The sequence below is a fragment of the Pinus tabuliformis genome, chromosome 5_2 (assembly GCF_031772625.1).
Source record: "Pinus tabuliformis cultivar Carrire ecotype Pingquan chromosome 5_2, CPIR1, whole genome shotgun sequence".
Lineage (NCBI taxonomy): Eukaryota > Viridiplantae > Streptophyta > Pinopsida > Pinales > Pinaceae > Pinus > Pinus tabuliformis.
In genome coordinates this window covers 25,185,187-25,191,141 of record NC_142306.1, presented here as the reverse complement: position 1 = coordinate 25,191,141, position 5,955 = coordinate 25,185,187, and the positions used below count along the sequence as shown (strand labels likewise).

Sequence of the window (5,955 nt, the reverse complement as noted above, 5' to 3'; positions counted from 1 at the left end):
AGGCTGGACTACTACAACAGCGTGGGACAAAAGGTAGGATCTAAACACTTGATTACTTATATTGTAAATGCATATTTAGAGAAGGATAGTTCTTAATTGTCTTGTTTGTCACTAGAAACACTTTAGTTTCTAGGGAGGTCAGCTTTGTCCGCAAAGATGACTCTTTCCACGTGACAGCATCGACAGCCTCCATCTGCTTTCCTCTCGGTAATTTCAAGCACTCTTTAACTTTCTTTTCAAATTCCTTTTCATATTTACCTTGCAGTACTTGTTCGCTATTAGTCACTTGCTCGTACTTACCCTTGGACGAAATTTACCACCCAATTAGGGATGCATTCCCAAATAACCAAACTCGCTGACAACACCTCATGATGCAGTAGGGTCCCAACCCAACGGGGTTGTCACCTTCTTAGGCACCCCCTTCCAAGGTACTTGGCCTATGTTTGTCACTAATGACACTTCTACAGACTACAATTCAGGCAACAGTGCTACCAGATTTTCAAGCAATGCTCTTCCCGGTTCACTCACCGCTACTAGGCGAATCCTTATAAGTTTCCTTTCCTCCGCTTAACTATATTCTTAAACTCAGTGGGTGTTCTTGCCTCAGCTGAGGTCACAAGTTGGAGCTAAATATTCCCTACCTGATGGGAGGACAAGAGAGAAAAAGGAAAGTTTGACTGATGCCACACAAAGGCCGCATCAGCTAACAATGACTGCCCATCCAAAGGGACAAGATCACTGCTTGCCGGCGCATGCCATAAAACATCACTTGAGGTATTTTAGTGAACCACACCACATTGGGCATGGATGACCAGCTCCACTGCCCCCTAACATATTACAGTGAGTGCATTTGAATGGGATGCAATGCCCAGATAGATGTGCCCTCCACTGTGTCCTCAGGTGCAAATTGTGTTCAAAAACTCAATGATTCATGGAATTATGCAATTCACACTAAGTATCACATTTCACTACATTCTTCATCATAACAAGAGTTGATATATCCATTGCCAAGATTAATTTCCACATATTACTGAAAAATATGCCACAACACTGAATAGGGTCACCCACACGAGAAATTTAAGGCTAAGGGCCAAAACAAGGAAAGGAAGAAAAACACATGAAATAAATAGAAACAAAGGTGTCTACCCCCCAACAAGAGGAGGCTCAAACAAAGATCAATCTTCCTGAGCCCCATGACCTCGCAAAAAGGGGGGAAATGCATGGAATAATGATCAAGAAGGACTAGGGTGGCCACCCCGAGAGCTCACACTAGGTTGCCAGTACACAACAATTCCCCTTTTTCTCCATAAATCTATGGACCGAAAGGAAGAAGAGAAGAAGACAATGTGAAAGAAATAGAGATCAAATGTGTCTACCCACTCACAAGGGGAGGCTCAAACAAAGCATAAGCCTTCCAAATCCCGTGCCTTCGCAAAAAGGTGGGAATTGAAGGGGACAATGATCAATAAGGACTAGGGTGGCCATGCTCAGAGATCACACTACATTTTGTTCTTCCTAAACACCAATCCACAACAATCCCACCTTCTCTTTGTAAAGCTAGAAGCTAAAAGGAAGAAGGGAAGAAAACAACATAAAAGAAAGAGATATCAAACATGGATATCGGCTCACAAGGGGAGGCTCAAACAGAGAACAAGCTTCCCCAACCCTGTTCCTTCACAAAAAGGGCGAAACTACAGGGGACGATGATCGAGAAGGACAAGGGTGGCTACCCCGAGAGCTCACACTGCGTTTCATCCTTCCTAAACACTAATCCACAACAATCCCACCTTTTCTCTGTAAATCTAGGGGCCAAAAGGAAGAAGGGAATAAAAAAATATTAAAGAGATATCAAATGTGGCTACTGGCTCACAAGTGGAAGCTCAAATAGATAACAAGCTTCCCCAACACTGTGCCTTGTCAAAAATGGGGGAACTATAGGGGATGGAAATCAAGAAGGATTAGGGTGGCCGCCACGAGAAACTTGCACTACTTTTCGTCCTTCCATAACTCCAATCCACAACAATCCCACCTTTTCTCCGTCAAGCTAGAGGCCAAATGGAAGAAGGGAAGAAAATAACTTGAAGTAGAGGTTTATCAAACATGGCTACTGGCTCATAAGGGGATGCTCAAATAGAGAACAAGATTCCCAAACCCCATGCCTTCACAAAAATGGGGGAATTGTAGGGGATGACAATCGAGAAGGACTAGGGTGGCCACCCTAGGATCTCGTACTTAATTTTATCCTTCCCGAACACCAATCCACAACAATCCCACCTTTTCTCCATAAAGCTAGGGGAAAAAGGAGGAAGCGAAGAAAACAACACTAAAGAAACAAAAATCCCAAGAAAAGAGAGAGGCTCAATAGCACACTAAGGGGATGTTTCCTAACCAAAGAGAAATAAAACAAGGCACCCAATCGAAGCATCCCACCTTTTCACACCCTCCCAGATACATTACAGCATAACACCGTTTCTAGCTTACAACATAACAAACAACAATCAAACAACCAAGCAAATAAATCACAACCTAAACTTGACCACTTGAAAATATGAGGACCGCAATGAGACTAGTGTCTAGAGCACGTTACAAAGAGGTAAACAACCCCCCAACCCAGTACAAGGCTTCAAATGACAAATACACTAATAAAAAACCCAACCCACTATTGCATTTGTTAGAGTATAAAACACCCAACAACCTTTCTAGCGAGAAAGTCAAAGGGGGTCAAGAATAAAAATCCAAATAGGAGTTGTCACAAGCCGACACTCAATGCAAGTCCACTAAAGAGAGGGATGTCCGCAAAGCACACACCATGAAACCAAGAAATGACCATGTCACAAAAAAAACCCACAATCCAAAGGGAGAAAAAAGGCACTACCTGCTGCTTCTTTCCTTAGAAGGGGAGTGGCTCACGAGAGGATGAGGAATTCCATCAATGGAAAAGGCATGAGACAAGAATGCCACCTCATGCTCATTGGCAGGGAAAATTGCAATCTTGATGGAGCTCAGACCGGGGGGGGGGGGGGGTTTCATTACCTGGACACCCAACCCTTCCGTGAGGGCATATTGAGGAACAGTTGAGAGGACTAGGGTGGTTAGCCCAATGGGTTGAACCACTCTTCATCCATCCCATATTGACCCCACCTCAACAATTTCCCTTCACATAAGGTTTGAGGTACCAGGCGTGTGCGCAACCACTCTCTTGACCCAACCACCAATAAAAAATCTCACCCAAGCGACACATAAACCACTGCTGCCCTTTCAAGAGAATTAACTATGAAAGCCCACACCATTGGCCCATTCCTTCTAAATTTATCCATTGCATTGCCCAAGTACCTCAACTGTAGCAACCATGCCCCACCGAATAGATCATCAGAGAGGGCTCCCAAGAAACAAGCTTCTGAACCCCCTATAGAAACACATTGGGGGAAAGAAAAACAAAGGATGGGTGGGAAAAGCACAAGCATGGCTTGTAAGCACACATGAAAAGCAAGCGTGACCTCAAGAAAAGAAAACAATAATGTTCCTGCCAAACACCAAACCCGCTCCCCTAGAGACACGCCACACGGGCCCACATTGCAATCAAACAACCAAAAACGAAAACCCCTGCTATAAATGATCCTACTGTATGTTCACCTATGTTAAACTTGTTACGACTTCTCCTTACTCTAAATGATAAGGTTCAATGAACTTCTGATGATTTCGACGACAACGAACCACCATCATTGATGCAATATGAACACTTCACTAGATCATTCAATTGGTAGGAACGACAAGCGGTGTGTACAAAGGGCAGGGACATAGTCAACACGAGTTGATAACACACACTTACTAGGAATTCCTCGTTGAAGACAAATAATTGCAATGGTCTATCCCCATCATGATGAAATTTGAGAAGATTTCCCAATCCTCTCGAACCAAGAAGAAAAACTCATTGGCTACATCATTGTAGTGCATGTGCAGCCTAGAACATCTAAGGGCATCACAGGCCTGTTATTTCCTCAAACTTGCATGGTGCAAATGGCCATAGTCCCTCTAAGAAGCTGGCCACGAAAGGGAACCTCCGTGTAGCTATTTATCAAGTTGAGGTTTTGTTCATTATCAAAATTAATGGGCGGTGTGTACAAAGGGAAAGGACATAGTCAACAGAAGTTGATAACATGTTCTTACTAGGAATTCCTCGTTCAAGGCAAATAATTACAATGGTATATCCCCATCATGATGAAATTTGAGAAGATTTCCCAATACTCTCGAACTAGGAAGAAAAACTTGTTGTATGCACCATTGTAGCCCGTGTGTGGCCCATAACACTAAGGGCATCACAAGCCGATTATTGCCTCAAATTTCAATGGCCTAAATGGCCATAGTCCCTCTAAGAAGCTGGCCATGAAGGGGAACCTCCGTGTAGCTAGTTAGCAAGTTGAGGTCTTGTTCATTATCAAAATTAACTAGAAAAATCGCTCCTGATGTTGAGTCGAATTAAGCCACACGCTCCACTCCTGGTATTGCCCTTCTATCAATTCCTTCAAGTTTTAGCCTTGTGACCATTCTGCCCCTGGAATCCAAACACTCTAATTTCTCAGAAGGTGTTAGCAGAGTCCTTAGAGAAACATCCTTCGATCCCTGGATGAAATCGTTTATGGTTGAAACTATGATGGTATCTGATCGTCTTCAAGCCCTAAAATTTCATTCTTGATTAATAAAAACATCCTTGTAAAATGCTTTCGCAATGGTCTGTCTTTCATAAATCCAAGAATTTCACCTCTGACAATGAAATATGAATGCCCCTGAGTCCCTATTAATTATTACTCTGGTCCCAAAGGAAAACACAATAGGACCAGACCCCTATCATGTTATTCCATGATAATGTATTCAAAGAAAAATCTTGCTTTGACCACTCTAATTTTTTCAAAGTAACAACGCTAGAGTTTCGACCCAACCAATTAAGGCCAGGAGCACACCATCGACAAAATGGATGGAAGGGCAAGTGCACAACGAGTAGGCAAACCAACCTTTATGACCCAAGGTCCAACTACGAGCTTTTTAACTACAACAACTTAAATATATGATATTGAAGCTAGAATTACCACTCCCCCTGGCACCAGACATGCCCTCCAATGGATCCTCATTAAGGTATTTAGACTGTACTCATTCTAATTACCAGAATTGATGAGCCCAATATTGTTATTTATTGTCACTACCTCCCCATGTTAGGATTGGGTAATTTACACACCTTTTGCCTTGGATGTGGTAGCCATTTCTTAGTCTCCCTCTCCAAAATCGAACCCTAATTATTTGTCACCCATCACCACCATGGAAGGCCTCTATCCTACCATCAAAAGTTGATAGGGCATAAATTTGAATGAAGCATCGCTAGCACAAGGGTTGTGCGATTCATCGAGTTATCATGATTCACCAGAGAAGTGGGCAAGCTCGTGTTGACATTTTATCTAAAAATTTCATCTCTTCCAAAGAGTCGGGACTTGGTGCACGTATTAGCTCTAGAATTACTATGGTTATCCAAGTAGTATGGTACCGTAAAAAAACTATAACTGATTTAACGAGCCATGCACAGCTGCACAGTCTAAATTAGTTCATACTTAGACATGCATGTTTTAATCTTTGAGACAAGCATATGACTACTGGCATGATTATCCAGGTAGCAGCCTCCAACTTCAAAGGACGTTCCAGGCACTCTCTTACCAAGAGTGAACCTAAACACCCACTAGGTCAAAGAGATATCAAAATATCATGTAAGACTTTTATGCCCTACACCTCTTGCATCCCAAGAAGGAAACACACACAACATGCCAAGGACATTCAGAACAAATGGGTAGACCTTTCGAGTCACAATGCACCAAGGCCACTTTGGAGTTTGCAACCATGGCCCAACCAATAAGAGAATGAGTGATCACTCATCCACTCCCATAGAAATCCCTCTAGAAACCTCCATGGCCC

General features: G+C 42.8%; 2 pseudogenes; both read right to left on the bottom strand.

Moving 5' to 3' along the window:
- Nucleotides 1–862: 862 nt before the first annotated feature.
- On the bottom strand, nucleotides 863–1,016 carry LOC149157457 (5.8S ribosomal RNA; annotated as a pseudogene).
- A 2,594-nt stretch (nucleotides 1,017–3,610) lies between these two features.
- Nucleotides 3,611–5,659, bottom strand: LOC149157456 (18S ribosomal RNA; annotated as a pseudogene).
- Nucleotides 5,660–5,955: the final 296 nt, after the last annotated feature.